The sequence below is a fragment of the Pan troglodytes genome, chromosome 3 (assembly GCF_028858775.2).
Source record: "Pan troglodytes isolate AG18354 chromosome 3, NHGRI_mPanTro3-v2.0_pri, whole genome shotgun sequence".
Classification (NCBI taxonomy): domain Eukaryota; kingdom Metazoa; phylum Chordata; class Mammalia; order Primates; family Hominidae; genus Pan; species Pan troglodytes.
Genome location: NC_072401.2, coordinates 47375840 through 47393192, shown reverse-complemented (window position 1 = coordinate 47393192; position 17353 = coordinate 47375840). Strand labels below are relative to the sequence as shown.

Below are 17353 nucleotides of genomic sequence, written 5' to 3'. Positions count from 1 at the left end.
GTTTGCCAAGCACTGAAGACACTGTTTATGAAAAGCTTTAAATGTCAAGTACCCTGGCTCCTTAGGGTCCTCCCACAAGATAACGCAGTCTCTTGTCAAGCACAGACTCGCCCGAAAAATGAGACCTGAGAAAGGGGCAAGGCTGAGGCATCTGTTCAAAGACAAGCTTCTCAGAGGCCCTGGCTTCTTATGTGGAGGAAAACTTATCTCCCCGTTTTGCAGGAGTTAAGAAGGGCAAAAGGGAATGACAGTGCAGGGAGAGAAAGCGGGAAATCAGAAGAGAAAGGAGAAGGGAGAGAAGAAAGTGAGAGAATGCAGGAAGAGAGAAATGTGCAGATATTAAAAATAAATTCAAAGGCCCTGCTTTTCACCTCCTCAGTTTTCATATCACAGAAAAGCAGCTAAATCTTCTGAGAAAGCTCAAATGCAAGGACTAAGAATGGGAAAGCAGAGAGAGGGAGGAGAAGTCCTTTCATCAAAATACTTAGGAATCTCAGTGCGTGGTCACTTGGCTGCCACAGGAGGGGGTCTGGGTGGTCCTAAGAGGGAGAGGGACTCCTTCCAGGCTCCCCCCAGGACCCACCCTCCCCTCACCAGCAGCCCACCCTCCTAACCCGACAGGGAGGAAACCTGCTCAGTGCTGCTATTTACAATTTCCATTCAGGCAATCTTCACATTTTGGAATGGCATTTGCCAAGGGAGACAATCTCAGCTCCTCTTCTATTTTCAGGTTCCCTCTTGCATAGCGGATGGCATCAGTACTAAGCTCCAAGAAGCAATTTAGAAGAGTGGTTGCTGGAAAGTGGGGGAACCCATGCCAATCTACAGACCTGCAGAGCCTGGGGATGAAGCTTTTATTTTTAACACTGGGATCTGTGAGGCTGACCTATATTTCACTTCTTATATCGGCAGAAGTGACAAGCCTCGAAGGCCAGGGCACAGAGCTGAGCCTCAGGAGTCTGAGGCTTTGAACACTTCACTCAGAGGAACAGAAGCAACAAGACACCAAGCCCACCATGGACAGAGACAGCCGCTAAAACAGAAGGTGCCAAAGTGCCTAGGCTAAGGTTGCAGGGTGCACTCAGTAGACCAGATGGGAAGAACTTGATGTCAGTTTTACCTTCAGAACTTGGAAAGTCTATAGCCAAACCAAACTATGCAGCTAACAAGAAGATGGGGGGTGAGGATGGGGGTGGAGGTGGGCACAAATTGAAGGCCCAGGAAAGGAGAAAATGGGTAGGAGAATGTCGAAAAAATTAGGAGAGATGAAAGAAAGGGGCCAGGCATGGTGGCTCATGCCTGTAATCCCAGCACTTTGGGAGGCTGAGGCAGGCAGATCACCTGAGGCCAGGAGTTGGAGACCAGCCTGGCCAACATGGCAAAACCCAGTGTCTACTAAAAATACAAAAATTAACTAGGCATGGTGGCACACGCCTGTAATTCCAGCTACTTGGGAGGCTGAGGCAGAGGAATCATTTGAACCTGGGAGGCGGAGGTTGCAGTGAGCTGAGATCACACCACTGCACTCCAGCCTGGGCGACAGAGCAAGACTGTCTCAAAAAACAGAAAAGAAAGAAAGAAAGGGGTGGTGTAGATGTGGGGAGAGGGAATGTTAAATTTGCATATTTCAGTAGTGGAACCTGTCCAACACTTCAGAGTCCCTTGGTCAAACAGGCAGAAAAGAAGGCAGCATTAAGCAACGCGCTCAAAAAGGATGGCTTAACACCATCAGGTAATGTTTTTCAAAATACGTCTAGTCTCCACTATTATCATATTTCATATTTTATTTCTCCTACTCATTCTCAAAACCAAACCCTCTAAATCATATTTGTCTGGCCAGCCTTATGATGACAAGTCTTCAAATGCATGATACCATGTTAAATTTAATTTTATGCCTGAAACACTAAAGGTTGGCACAACTCCATAATTTTTTTTGTCAAACCCTCACATTTTAATCTGCCATCCAGTCAGTGGACTGGAAACAGAGAAAAATCACTTCAGATTATGAAAAATTTTGACCCTGCACCACCAGAATTTGTTTAAATCAAATTGTCATCTAAATGGAAAGCAGTATAGTGATTTAGTGTTGGTGTAGAGACCCTGTGGCTCAGTGACAAGAGGCTCCAGGAGGAAGGGCACAGCCTGAGATACCTTCCTCCTCTGGGCGTCCACAGGCACATCACACTAAGCAGGTGTAATATGTAAACCAGTATCTCTCTCCACTCCCTTCTAGAATCATCAGTCAATGGCACCATCACCCACTTGGTCACCCAAGTAAAATTCCTGCTGGTGGCCGCAGTGGTGGGGATGGTGGGTCATCGAGACCCCCTCTCCTGCCCTCCTGGACCAGTCAGGACAGGCATGGCACAGTGATGATGAGAGCAGGCGCTGGAGTTAAACTACACGGCTGTGAGTCCCAGTTGGTTACTTGCTAGCCATGTGCCATTCAGCCAAGTCACTTAGCCTCTCTATGCCTCAACTTTCTTATCTATAAAACCTCTTTAGGCTGGGCAAGGTGGCTCACGCCTGTAATCCCAGCACTTTGGGAGGCTGAGGCAGGTGGATCACTTGAGGTCAGGAGTTCAAGACCAGCCTGGCCAACATGGTGAAACCCCATCTCTACTAAAAATACAAAATTAGCCAGGTGTGGTGGTGTGCGCCTGTAATCCCAGTTACTCGGGAAGCTGAGGCAGCATTAGCTAAGACTGTTCCTCACCCGCCCCCCTCCCCCCGTCCATGCAATTATCAGGACCTGTCAAGTTCAAAGTCCTCTCCATTCCATGCTCTTTCCTACTTGTAGCCCTCACCATCTCTCACTAGAACCAACACAACATCTCCCTCCTTGGTCTCCTTGTCTGTAGTCTTGCCCCCCTCAAATCCATCCTCCATAGAGCCACCCACACTGAATATCAAGACATGAAACCAAACTGTTGTTGTTGTTGTTGAGAGAGGATCTCCCTCTGTCACCCAGGCTGGAGTGTTGTGGCGCAATCTTGGCTCACCACAGCCTCTGCCTCCTGGGCTCAAGTAATCCTCCCACCTTGACCTCTCAGACTGCTGGGATTATAGGCGTGAGCCACTACATGTGATCCCACTCCCATTCTCAAAACCCTTCCATGGCACCTCACCTTCCACAGAGGGAAAACCCAAACTTCTTAGTGTGACACATAAGGAGCCTTCCCCACCCTCTCTCCACCCTCGCTTTCAGTCTCTCCTCTCCCATTTCCTTTCCCGTCACTCTCTGGTTACACTGAGTTGCAATTCATCTCCATCCTGCTGTTGCAAAGTTCTATGCCTTTGTCTGTGTGGTTCTTCTGTGGAAAAGTCTTTTAGGTCTTGATCTAGTCATCATCTCCTTCAGATGGCTTCCCAGGACCCCGAACCCAGGAGGGCTCTTCACCCTGGGTTCCCATAGCCCTGTGCATTTCACACTCACCCAAACACAATGAGACCCTCTGGGCCTTAAGGGTGGGGCTCATCTCTTTAGACCCTCAGTACCTAGCATTCAATTCAACTGAATTGAATCGCCCCCGTGAGGCAGGTCTTTCTATTCGCATTTTACAGCTGAGGAAACCAAAATCCAGAGACGGGAATTACACTGCCTGAAGCCACACAGCTAGTAAGTGACTGCACTGGTATTCAAACCCAAATCTATTATTGTGGGTGAGGTGGTTAAGGACTCTGGAGTGAAAGTGCTGGGCACACATCCCGGCTCCCGCACTTACTGGCCATGTGACCTTGGTCAAATCACTTATCTTGTAGAGCCTCGTCTGCAAAATGGGGATGATTTTAGTACCTCCATCAGAGGTATTGTGAAGAATGAACAAAATAACATATGGTCCTTAGCTTTGTACCTGGAACATCCTAAGCCCTATATAAACTTCAGGAAAAGAGAGTCCTAACAAATGAAAAATACCAACAGGATGCATTTTTTTAAAGTACGGCCACTGGCTTCAAACGCTTTTGCAGTGCAGAATCCATTAATGGCTATGCCAAGATAATCTTGAAGATGATGTTCATTTGGCTGCTCTGGAGAAGTCAAAAAAGTAAACAACAGAAAACAGATCAGCTGGTGGGGTGATTGCACCCCATTTCCAAGAGACTGGGTTAGTGAGTGCATCTCTGTGAGGAATAAGTGGAAACAATCTGGAGGACTCTGGAGACGTTCAGAGGATGACAGTGAATCCAGAGCAAGCTGTTCACCTCCTGGGAGAGGGGGAGGCCCACAGAACCCTACAACCAGTGGGGTGCAGTGTCTCACATCTGTAATCCCAACACTTTGGGAGGCCAAGATGGGAAGATCACTTGAGGCCAGGAGTTGAACACCAGACTGGGCAATATATCAAGATCCCTGTCTCTCCAAAAACAAAAAAAAAAGTAGCCAGGCATGGTGGTGCACACCTGTAGTCCCAGATACTTGGGAGGCAGGAGGATCACTTGAGTCTAGGAGTTCAAGGCTACAGTGAGCTGTGATGGTGCCCCTGCATTCCAGCCTGAGCCACAGAGCGAGACTCTGTGGGTCCACCCTCATGACATCATTTTAATTTCATTTCCTCATAAAGACCCTATTTCCCATTAAGGCCATATTCTGAGAAACTGGGGAAGAAACTTAACATTCATATGTTAAGACTTAAACATATGAATTTGAGGGACGTAATATGACCCGGAACACCCATTTCCTGCTCAGAGACCCCACTCTGTAATGCTAGGAAATAAGCTTTGGGTCAGCGGGACAGGATTTTGGTGCGGGTGAGGGACATAGGCTCTGTGAGCATGGGCCGGGAGGGCGGGCCTTCCTTACTGGGGGTCCCATCAGTGTTCAGCTGGACACTTGTAAGATGGGCCGGCACCCGCGGAGCTCAGGAAAGAAGGACTGACAGCCTCACTCCACTGACAGCACATGACACAAAGGGTCACTCATGCCTGGCTTCAGCTGTCACAGCAGCAGAGGCACCTCCCCCGCGAAACAACAAGCACATCCCCTACAATCCTGCGAAACAACAAGCACATCCCCTTACAATCCTGAGGCACACTCTGACTCAAGCCTCCGCCCCAGCGCCCGGCTGACACCGGCAACTGCTGCGCGGGTCCCTGGTCACCCCTCTTCAGCTCCCGGCCATCTCGGGTCAGAACGCATCACGGTTCCTTTCCTCTACAGCCCCAGCACTTCCCTCAACCTGTCTTTTGCGACTGAGCCTGACTGTGCCTTCTATCTGAGTGAGTTCTTCACAAGCATATGGCCTCCATGACAGCAGGGAATTGAGTTCATTCTGCTTGCTCCCTTGTTCCCGGCAGCCACAGTGGCAGCTGGCGGGGTGCAGGGCCTCAGCACTGCATATCTTGAAGGCTGGAGGAAGGCCGTCTTTTTCCCCACCAGGTGGGCAGTTCCCCAAGGGCAGGGAGCGCACCTCCTCTCTTTCTTCCTAGAGCTCCTGCCCCAGGCAGCTTCACAAGCGGCCCTCCATAACAACAAATGGAACCAACGGGAGCTTGGCAGTCAGATGTTCTGCTTCACCCTAAACCAACTTTGAAGTCAAGCATGACCCTTCACTTACACTTCCCCCTCAGACAAGCTCCCTCAACACTCTGCTCAGGATCATTTCAGCTGGGCGCAGCAGCACTTAGTCCCAGCTGCTCAGGAGCTAAGGCAGGCAGACCACTTGATTTCAGGTGTTCCTGTCCAGCCTAGGCAACATAGCAAGAACCCCGTCTTAAAAAAAAAAAAAAAAAAGTTATCTCTTGTAAACCTTTTCCTGGCAAATGCTCCTACCTACCCTCCACTCCTTCCTTTGGGCCTTCATTGTACACAGTAAGTCCCTCCACCCTAGCATCTATAATCATGTTTGTCTTCTCCTAGAGATTATGAGTTACCTAAGGGCAAGAACCTTCTTATCCTTTTGCTTAACACAGGGTTTGATACCTGGTAGGCATAACTTCTCTTAAAGGTAATAATTCCTTTCCTATTGATCCAATCTCAAACCTCATATGCTCCCTCTGCCTCTTGTGCTGGAGCCAGTCAGTCCCAGTCTGTTCCTTCCCAGCATCTATGGTGCCCATCCATTCTACCCATCACTTTCTTTCCACTCCTTCAACCTCCATAACCCCTGAAGCAATTTCCCATTCCATCTCCCTGTCTCTAGTGCCTACCCTCAATCCAACCTATGCACAGCTACCAGATTAAGCATCCTACAGCATTATTTTGCAAGAAACCCCATGCCTCCTTTGCTCTAAAACTTTTCTCAGTCCTCCACTGCCTAAAGGATTGTCTAAACTCCCTGTGTTAACCTTCACAGTCCTGACAACCTGAGCCCCTACCCTCCCTTGCTGATTTGATTTTCCACCATCCATGCCCTGAACCCTTCTTCTCCTTTCCCCTGAATAAGTCTGCTCCTTTCCCCTGAACAGCCACCCATACTCACTCCTGTCATTGCACTTCTTCTCCTGCCACTCTCCTTCTCACCCGTTTTATTTTGTCTTGAGGCAAAATCTCTCTCTGTTGCCTAGGCTGAAATGCAGTGGCACAATCTCGGCTACTGCAATCTTTGCCTCTCAGGTTCAAGTGACTCTCCCACCTCAGCCTCCCGAGTAGCTGGTTCTACACACACACCACCACATCCGGCTAATTTTTGTATTTTTTTGTAGAGACAGGGTTTCACCATGTTGCCCAGGCTGGTCTCTAACTCACTTGTTTTCAAGACCCTACCACTCTCCATCTTACCCAAGTCCTGCCCTCAGTCAAGCCCATTCAAGCCTGATCCCCATTAGAACCTCCCCCATCCCTGGAAACAAGGCTGCCCTTTTGGATTCCTGTGGAGCTCATTGTCTGGACCATTAATTTGGGGCATACGCCACCTTGTATTGCAATTCATTCTTGCCGCACCACAATTCATCCCCCTATCTAGACCGTCAGCTTCCCAAGGAAGGGCCTGTGCCTGGTTCATTCCTTTTTATAACTTCAACACCTAACACAGTGCCCTGAGCATAGCACACACATAACAAGAGTGTGGGTGAAAATAAGCAGCTTGCCATTGGGAGAATTCAGAATATTAGCCTTTATTTGTGGCAAATCTATCACAAGAAACAAGGAATGGACATTCACAGGGATAGGCATGTATTTCACCAGCATGATGGATGCTTTTGACAGAATCCAATGCTAGGTACTCTATAAATATTTCATCAAATGAATCAATTACAGGTTGGCAGATGTCCTCTGGTTATCAAAGTCTAGCAGCAGGAAGAAAGGTACCAAAGCCTTCTAACTTCAGGAACTGCTGCCACTATTCTCATACAAATCATTAGAGCAGGCAACGTCTGACATCTCCCCAACACTTGGGAGAATCTTTCTAAGCCTCTAATAGCTAACCCAAATCTTGTCTTCTCCCTTCTAAGCTTAGTCCAATATGTTCTGTCCTGGGTCCTCTTCCTCCACTAACACGAAGATTCCGTCCACACCAAGGAGAGAACACTTTATAGCAACTGATAGAGCCAGCTGAGCTGTTTCCATGGAGACAGTGGTGATTTCAGGAAATCCATCTGTTTTAGATTGCTCTATAGACTCACCCTAACTTCTTTTACAGCTCATGTAGCTCAGGGGCCCTGAAGCCTCCATTCCCACAGCACCTTCTCCCAGCCTCGTTTCTTTTTTTTTTTTTTTTTTTTACTTTAAGTTTTAGGGTACATGTGCACATTGTGCAGGTTAGTTACATATGTATACATGTGCCATGCTGGTGCGCTGCACCCACTAACTCGTCATCTAGCATTAGGTATATCTCCCGATGCTATCCCTCCCCCCTCTCCCCACCCCACAACAGTCCCCAGAGTGTGATATTCCCCTTCCTGTGTCCATGTGATCTCATTGTTCAATTCCCACCTATGAGTGAGAATATAGCCCCCGCCTCGTTTCTAATCCCTCTTCCAAATTTCAAACCTCACCTAGAAACCTTACACTCCATGGCCGGGCGTAGTGGCTCATGCCTGTAATCCCAGCACTTTGGGAGGCCAAGGAGGGCAGACTGCTTGAGCTCAGGAGTTTGAGACTAGCCTGGGCAACATGGCAAGACCCTATCTCTACAAAAAAATACAAAAAGTAGCCAGGAGTAGTGGTATGTGCCTGTGGTCCCAGCTACATGGGGGACAGAAGTGAGAGGATCGCTTGAGCCCAGGGAGTAGAGGCTGCAGTGAGCCAAGATCACGCCACTGCACTCCAGCCTGGGTGAGAGTGAGACCCTGTCTCAAAAGAAGAGGAGAGGGGAGGGGAAGGGAGGGGAGGGGGAGAGGAGGGGAGGGGGAGAGGAGAGGAGAGACCTTACACTCAAGGGGCTAATTTTTTTTTTTAGATGGAGTCTCACTCTGTTGCCCAGGCTGGTGTGCAGTGGTGTGACCTTGGCTCACTGCAACCTCCACCTCCCGGGTTCAAGCGATTCTCCTGCCTCAGCCTCCCAAGTAGGTGGGATTGCAGGCACACCCCAGGTATTTTTGTATTTTTAGTAAAGACGAGGTTTCACCATGTTGGCCAGGTTGGCCTCGAACTCCCAACCTTAGGTGATCCACCTGCCTCGGCCTCCCAAAGTGCTGGGATTACAGGTGTGAGCCATTGCATCCAGCCTCTAGGGGCTAAATTGATGACTTAGGTCCAGTCTCCTAACATTCGGCAAAGTGAAGCCAGAACTAGTACCTCCACGTTAGATAAAAACAAATATTGCCATGACAATAAGAAGCCACTTGTTGTGGGTGGAGCGAGCTGGTGGGTTTGAGGAAGGGTCCGTGTTTGCAGGCAGTGGTTCTCCTGGGTATCTGAAGAAACAACATTGTTTATTTGGAGTTTCTCTTTCATTAATTCAAAAGGAAAAAAATATAGTGACACTTTAATTTAAACAAAAAGGATATATCTGAGAGGCATGAACGTGTTGTCAGAAGTTTCAACAAAGACAGTAGAAGCAACTCAGGATTCTGGGTGGACACAGATTTCCTTCCTCCCCATTCTACTTTCCTCCACAACTCTCCTGAGCGGTGGAGCACAGCCCCATCGCCTTCCTGGTCCCCCTCTGTAGGGCTCTCCATGCCTCACTGTCATCCTAAGGTCAGAGAGGCACAGGTGCTGCCCAATAATTACAGCACACCACGGGAGCCCCAAGGCACTGTTCCTGGGGAGGACAGCTGTGATAGACAATGTCCCTATCTGTTGTGGGCTGAACCGTGTTCCCGCCCAACTCATATGCTGAAGCCTAACCTCAGTACCTCAGAATGTGACTGTTTCGTATTTGGAGATAGGGCCTTTTAAGAAGTGATTACGTGGCCAGGCATGGTGACTCACATCTGTAATCCCAGCACTTTGGGAGGCTGAGGCAGGTGGACCACCTGAGGTCAGGAGTTCGAGACCAGCCTGGCCAACATGGTGAAACCCATCTCTACTAAAAATACAAAAATTAGCCAGGTGTGGTGGTGCACACCTGTAGTCCCAGCTACTCAGGAGGCTAAGGCAGGAGAATCACTTGAATCCGGGAGGCAGAGGTTGCAGTGAGCGGAGATCGTGCCACTGCACTCCAGCCTGGGTGACAAAGCGAGACTCTGTCTCAAAAAAAAGTGATTAAGTTAAAATTAGGTGTTAAGGTGGACTGTCACCCAATCTGACTGGCATCATAAGAGGAGAAATGTGGACACACAGAGAAACCCAGGGGTGTGCAGGAACAGAGGAAAGACCACGTGAAGTGGCAGGAAGAGGGCAGACATCTGCAAGCCAAGGAGAGGCTTCCGAGCAAGCCAGCCTTCCCACATCTTGACCTTGGACGTCCAGCCTCCAGAACTGTGAGACACATCTCTTTATTTAACCCATCTAGTCTGTGGTATTTTGTTATAGCAGCCCTAGCAAACCAATACAATTCCCTTTTTCCCTCAGCTGCCCCCAGCAGCAACAATATAATCCCAAGGATGACTGCATGAAGTTTTTATCTCCACATGAGTGGTTATGTCCTCTTGATATCAACTTTGATATTAATAGAGCCACTCCAGCCTTCTTTGATTGATGTTGCATGATGTATCTTTTTCCATCCTCCTATTTTTAATGTTTGTGTCTTCATGTTTAAAGAGAGTTTCTTTTGCAGCATATCATTGGGCCTCACTTTTTAAACCAATCTGACAATCTCTGCCTTTTAACTGGGGTATTAGAATTCTACTGTCCATTACATCACTAGCCTCCTATAACTATGTAAATTTAAATTAATTTAATAAAATTAAAAATTCAGTTCACGAGCCACATTTCAAGTGCTCAAGAGCCACACGTGACTAGGTAGAAAAGAACACAGATAAAAAGAACAGTCGCATCATCACAGGAAGTTGTATTGGACAGCCCTGATTTAGATCATTTACATTTGGTGCTATTATTAATATGGCTGTTTAAATCTATCATTTTGCTACATATTTTCTTTTTGTCTAATTGTTCTTTTTCATATCTTCATCCTTTTCTGCTTTCTGTGAATTAGTTGAGCATTTTTCATGATTCCATTTTATTGCCTTTATTGGCTTATTAATGATAACTCTTTGTTTTTAGTGGTTGTTTTAGGGTTCATAGTATGTATCTTTAACTTATTATCATCTACCTTCAAGTAATATTATAGTACTTCATGTATCATATAAGAATCTTACAACAACCTACTTCATTTCCCCCTTCTTGGCCTTTGTGAAATTATTTCAAATATTTTATATCTAAAAACCTCAAAATACACTGCTACTATTTTTGCTTTAAACATGATCTTTTAAATATTTTCTTTTCTTTTTTTTTTTTTTGATATGGAGTTTCATTCTTGTTGCCCATGCTACAGTGCAACGGTGCAATCTTGGCTCACTGCAACCTCCACCTTCTGGGTTCAAGCAATTCTCCTGCCTCAGCCTCCCAAGTAGCTGGAATTACAGGCATGTGCCACCAGGGCTGGCTAATTTTTGTATTTTTAGAAGAGACAGTGTTTCACCATGTTGGTCAGGCTAGTCTCAAACTCCTGATCTCAGGTGATCCACCCACCTTGGCCTTCCAAAGTGCTGGGAATACAGTCATGAGCCACCATGCCCGGCTAAGATATTTTTAAAATACGAAAATTTATTTTATATTTATCTACTATTTACCATTTCTGTTGCTGTTTAATCCTTTATTTTGATCAAGATTTCCAGTTGGTAGATTTTTCTTTTAATTGAAGGACTTCCTTTAATGTTTGTTGTAGTGCATGTCTACTGGAAATGAATTCTTTTAATTTTTGTATGTCTGAAAAGGATTTTATCCTCAGTTTTGGAAGATATTTTTGTTGGATATAAAATTCTCAGTTGATAGGATTTTTTTCTTTCAGTGCATTAAAGATATTACTCCACTGCCTTCTGGCTTGCATTGTTTCCAACAAGAAGTCTGCTGTCATCATCCTTGTTTTTTTCCTCTGTCTATAGTATACATAGTCTTCCCCTGGTATCCACAGTGAATTGGTTCCAGGACTCCATAAGGATACCCAAATACCTTAGATAAAATGGCATAGTATTTGCATATAACCTACATACATTCTGCCATATACTTTAAATCATCCCTTGATTACTTATAATACCTAACACAATGTAAATGCTATATAAATAATTGTTATACTGTATTGCTTTTTGTATTATTTATTGTTTCGTTGTTATTTTTCCTTTTTTTTTTTCGAGACAGAGTCTTGCTCTGTCACCCAAGCTGGAGTGCAGTAGTGTGATCTTGGCTCACTGCAACCTCTGCCTCCCAGGTTCAAGTGATTCTCGTGCCTCAGCCTCCTGAGTAGCTGGGACTACAGGTGTGCACTGCCATCATACCTGGCTAATTTTTGTATTTTTAGTAGAGGCAGGGTTTCACCATGTCGGCCAGACTGGTCTCATACTCCTGGCCTCAAGTGATCCGCCTGCCTTGGCCTCCCAAAGTGCTGGGATTACAGGGATGAGCCACTGTGCATGCCCCCCACCAAATATTTTTGATCTGCAGTTGGCTGAATCCATGGATGCAGAACCCATGAATACAGAGGGCCAACTATACTGTTCTTTTCTCTCTGGCTAATTTAAGATTTTCTCTTTATCACTGGCTTTAAGCAATTTTATTCTTGCATACATTGGTGTGGTTTTCTTCATATTTCTTGTATTTATAGTTTGTTGAGCTTCTTGAATAAGTGGAATTTTTTAAATCAAATTTGAAAATATTTTAGCCAGTGTTTCTTCAAATATTTTTTCTTTCCCACCACCATTCTGTGGACTCCATTACACTCATATTAAGCCATCTGACGCTGTCCCACAGCTCACTGATGCTCTGTTCTTTTCTTCTTTTTCCAGTGTTTTTCCCTCCGTGTACTTTTTATAGATAATTTCTATTGCTTTGTTTTCAAATTCACTAATTTATTTTTTGGCAGTGTGTAAATAAATCCTATCCAGTGTATTTTCATCTCAGATATTGTATTTTCCATCTCTAGAAGTTTGATTTGGGTCTTTTTTAACAACTTCCATGTCTCTACTTTTCATGCTCAATTTCTCCTCTACTTTCTTAACACATAAAATATAATTATCCCAATTGCTTTAGTGGTCTTGTCCACTAATTCTTTCATAAGTGTCATTTCCGACTCTGTTTCTATTGATTGCTTTTTCTCTTCAACATGGGTTGCATCTTCCTGCTTCTTTGCATACCTTGTAATTTTTTATTGGATATCAGACATTGTGAATTTTGCACAGTTGAGTGCTGCATATTTTTTGTGTTCCTATAAAGATTGTTGAGCTTTGTTCTGGAATGCAGTTAAGTTACTTGGAAATAGTTTGATTCTTTCAAGGCTTATTTTAAAAGTTTTTTCGGCCTCCAGAGTAGCTGGGACTACAAGCATGCGCCAGCACACCCAGCTAATTTTTGTATTTTTAGTAGAGATGGCGTTTCACCATGTTGGCCAGGCTGGTCTCAAACTCCTAACCTCAGGTGATCCGCCCACCTCGACCTCCCAAAGTGCTGGGATTACAGGCATGATCCACCGTGCCTGGCCAGTTCTAGAGATAATTTTACCCAAATACTGAGGCAATATCCTTCTGAGTACTCTATCCAATGCCCCATGAATTATGAGGTTTTCCATTCCGGCTGGTGGGAATACAGTTTTCCCAGACCTGTGGGGTTGTTCCCTCTGTTCCTTTTGAATGGTTCTTTCCCTGACATTGGGCAGTTTTCTCACATGCATGCACTGAGTAGTACTCAGCTAAAACACTTGAAGGAGACCCTCTGCACATCTCCACAGCATTTTCACTCTGTCTCTCTCTCTCTCTCTGTCTCTTCTTGCAGCTCACTCTATCTGCTGCAGCTCTCTTCTCCACCTCTCTCTGCAGCTCTCTTCTCTCTGGAACTCTTCTTTGTGAACTCTAGCCATTTTGGCCTCCCCAGACGTCTAGCTCTGTCTCCTCGACTCAAGGACATGGCTGACTCTGCTTGGCATTGCAGCCTGAAAACTCTCTCTAGGAAGTCTATCAGGGCAATTGTAGGCTCACCTTGTTTGCATCTCCTTTCTTGGAGATCTCTGTCCTGTTCCGCCTGATGTCCAACATCTGAAAACCCATCTTTCACATATTTTGTCTAGTTTTTTAGTTGTTTCAGACAGAATGACAAATCCAGGCCCTATTACTCCATCTTGGCTGGAAGCAGAAGCCTAAATTGTCTCCAGAGAATTTTGCTAGAAAGTGTTTCTACATCTTTCTGTCATACGTCTGGCTTTTTCCTTTTTTCTCTTAACTTCTTTTATTTAAAAGTCTTTGATACATTTTCTTTTCCTCTATATTTTTTGATAAATACTTAAAAACTAAAGATACATGGAAAGGAATGCCACACTAAAAACCCACATCACAAGATAATAATGACACTTTGATCAGGCTGACAAGTTCACATGCATGCTACAGAGGACCCTCTGGTTCTACTGGGCTACCCACAGCATGAGGCATAAATGTACTCCCACTTGTCTTCTTTTTGAAGGAAAATAATAATAATTTTAAGTATACTATACGACTCAAGTGTCAAACTTACAAGAAAAAAACAACTAAATTTTAAAGATCACACCTGTTTCATTTATTTGGCTAACTTAAATTAACCAAAAATTTCTCCTATATAAAAATAATAACTAGCAAATATTTGTTACATATCAGATACTCATTCTAAGTACTCCACATGAATTACAATTTAGTAATCAAAGCAATCCCATAAAATAAATACCACAATTATCATTCCCACTTATAGATGAGGGAACTGAGACTCAAGACTTATTAAGGGACATTTGCTGGCTTATGGCAGAAATAGAAACCCAAGTCTGTTTGGCACTAAACCCCATTATATACAGGAGTGATCTGATAAATTGAAAACACTGTTGCCTGACAGAGGGAAAATAACATTGGCCTAAAATAACTAATAGGATAATAATTTTCAAAATAAGGAACAATATTCTAGTAAGTTAAAAAAAAGTCTGACCAAAAATTAGGAAGAATAAGGTAATGAAAATAAGACCTCATCTTTTATTAAGTGAGTTAGTGAAGGGCAGAGGTAAGACAAAGTTGATGATCTTGGCATTACAAATCAGAGCAAGAGTTATATGAATTATCTGTAATGAAATGCATTATTTGCAATTAAAATTATACGAACACTGATCATCTAGCGAGAGTAAGATGAGTGTCCTGGTTCTGGAAAGCATCAGTGGAGGTATGTGTGGCGTCTTGCTGAGCATAAAGTAAAAGTGCAAGTCAAAGAAGAATGAAAATGGTAGAGGGGGGCTTTAGAAAAATGAAATCATCCTTTGATAGGATGAATTTTTTAAACGAGTTTTGCCTCTTGTCCCCCAGAGCATTGATTTTTCCTTTGAAAGAAGAGGTGCAGGCAGATTATGAGAGGTGTCGTGTGAAGGTGGAAGGCTCAGGACTGAGCCCAGCTCTGGCATCAATTTTTCAGGTAATACTGAGACTGTCTTGAAACCTAAGACTTTTTTTTTTTTTTTTTTTTTAAGTAGTAAGGCCCCCTTTTCACAGAAAACCTTATGTTTAACATATGAAACAGAGAAGAAAAGAGGACTGTCTAATGGGGGCTGGAGGTTGGAGGCTGAGGTGTCATTCTCCTCAACTCACCATCTCCCACTCTGGCTCTTGGCAGGTCCCTAGGAGCCCCCATGGTCTCCCCTCAAGCACATTAGACTGGTTCTCCTTGAAGGGTCTTCTGAGTCTAGAGTGAAGATCTCTGAGCTCCATTCCCAGCCACTGCCCTGAGATTGTGAGGGCAATGCCTTTGTGATCCTCAGTTTGCTTAACTATAAAGTGGGGCTAGAGGAATCCCTAAGATCCCCTCCAGCTATAATACTCTGTCCTTTAATAGGACTCTCATGGTTAATAAATTAATAAGGGGCCATCACATTGCAGTAGACTATTAGGGGAAAAAGAAATTAGCCAAGTAGGTAGTGTTTTCCAGAGTCCATAATGTTTCACCAATTTACAGAGGATTAGAGATTTTTTTAATAAATTGATACAAAAATCAATAAAATTTTGGAAGTCTGTAAGCCTTAACCTGCCTTTCAGTATCGAACTGGGGAAAACTTGACAATTGTACTGATTCAGTCTATATTGATGCATTTTTTTCTTTTTTGGTAAAGAATTTCCTGCAGTTGAGAGTCACTTGAAAATACTGCAAAGTGGTTAAAAATGCTCAGAAATAACTGAATATGATTATATAAAAGAACATTCTTGCTCTCAGGAAATACATCTGGAAGTATTTAATGGTAAAGGGTCCCAATGTCTCCAACTTACTCTGAATGGCTTAAAAATATGTATTTATACCCAGGTACTACAGAGTGAGAGGGAGGAAGGGGGTCAACTGTAAATAGATGGTTAATCTAGATAAAGGAACTTTTCGGATATAAGAGAGTTCCTTGTACTATTCTTGCAACTTTTTTATAAGTTTAAAACTATATCAAAATAAAAACTTACAGAAACAAAAAAAAAAATGCTCAGAAAAATACCTAACTGAAATGCATTTGTTTTTCCCCTCCCACACCCTTTCTGTAAACTTCCTGTCACACCCCAATTTATTTTTTATTTTTTATTATATTTTAAGTTCTAGGGTACGTGTGCACAACGTGCAGGTTTGTTACATATGTATACATGTGCCATGTTGGTGTGCTGCACCCATTAACTCGTCATTTACATTAGGTCTATCTCCCAATGCTATCCTGCCCCCCTCCCCACACCCCACGATAGGCCCCGGTGTGTGATGTTCCCCTTCCTGTGTCCAAGTGTTCTCATTGTTCAGTTCCCACTTATGAGTGAGAACATGCGGGTCACACCCCAATTTAAAAGAGAATATTCATGACATTTTCCCCCATGTATTTTTCCCTTTCCCATCTCCCTTCTCTTTGATAGCTGTGATCATCAGAGCAGGAGTACCTGAAAGCCCTAAGGGTTCATGAGTTGCAGCTGATCATCCGCTTAACCACTGCTGACAGTTCTGCTGCTGCTCTTACTATACTTCCAGAGTACAGTAAGCAAGCAGTTGCATTTCTAGGGATTTCATCCATTCATAGTGATAATAGAAAACAGCCCACTTGTATTTTATTTTGAATCCTCTTTATTCAGGGAAATATTTGTTAAGTATAAGAAATAATAAGTATGGGAATGAAGAATATCATTTCAGCAAAAAGGCAGTGTAGCCAAGGCTGCCAGGGCTCTGCACATGTCCCCTTGGCTCTTACCGTTCCTATCTGTGCCAATGGCTTCTTACCACAAGCTCTTCTGATTCTCTGCCTGAGAACTTTTCCCAGTCCAGGAAACAAAACAGAGAGCTGGGTTGTTAATGCCCTAACAGCATCCATGAGCCAATGGTAGACAGAGTTGGGTGGATAAATGCCTCCTATTCTCTCGTCCTCTGAGGCATGTTCTAATCTACACAACGGCCCAGATGGCCCCAGACAGATGGCTCCAGTCGCCCACAGTAATAGCTGGTTTATTGTTTTTTTGTTTGTTTGTTGTTTTTTGTTTTTTGAGACAGGATCTCACTCTGTCACCCAGGCTGGAGTGCAGTGGCACAATCACTGCTCACTGCAGCCTCAACCTGCCTGAGCTCAGGTGATCCTCCCACCTCAGCCTCCTGAGTAGCTGGAACTACAGGTGCGCACCACCATGCCTGGCTAATGTTTTTGTATTTTTTGTAGAGACTAGGTTTTGCCATATTGCCCAGACTGGTCTCATACTCCTAGGTTCAAGCAATCCTCCTGCCTCAGCCTCCTAAAGTGTTGGGATTACAGGCACGAGCCAATGAGCTGGCTGGTAGCTGGTTTACTAACATACCCTGGGTTCTTTCTCATCTCCA

The 17353-nt window shown here is 44.5% G+C and overlaps 1 protein-coding gene across 2 annotated transcripts in view; it reads right to left on the bottom strand.

The window, feature by feature from the left end:
- SCD5 (stearoyl-CoA desaturase 5) overlaps positions 1-17353 on the bottom strand; it is a 169477-nt gene that overhangs the window by 124333 nt on the left and 27791 nt on the right. The gene's annotated exons all lie outside the window — the stretch shown is intronic.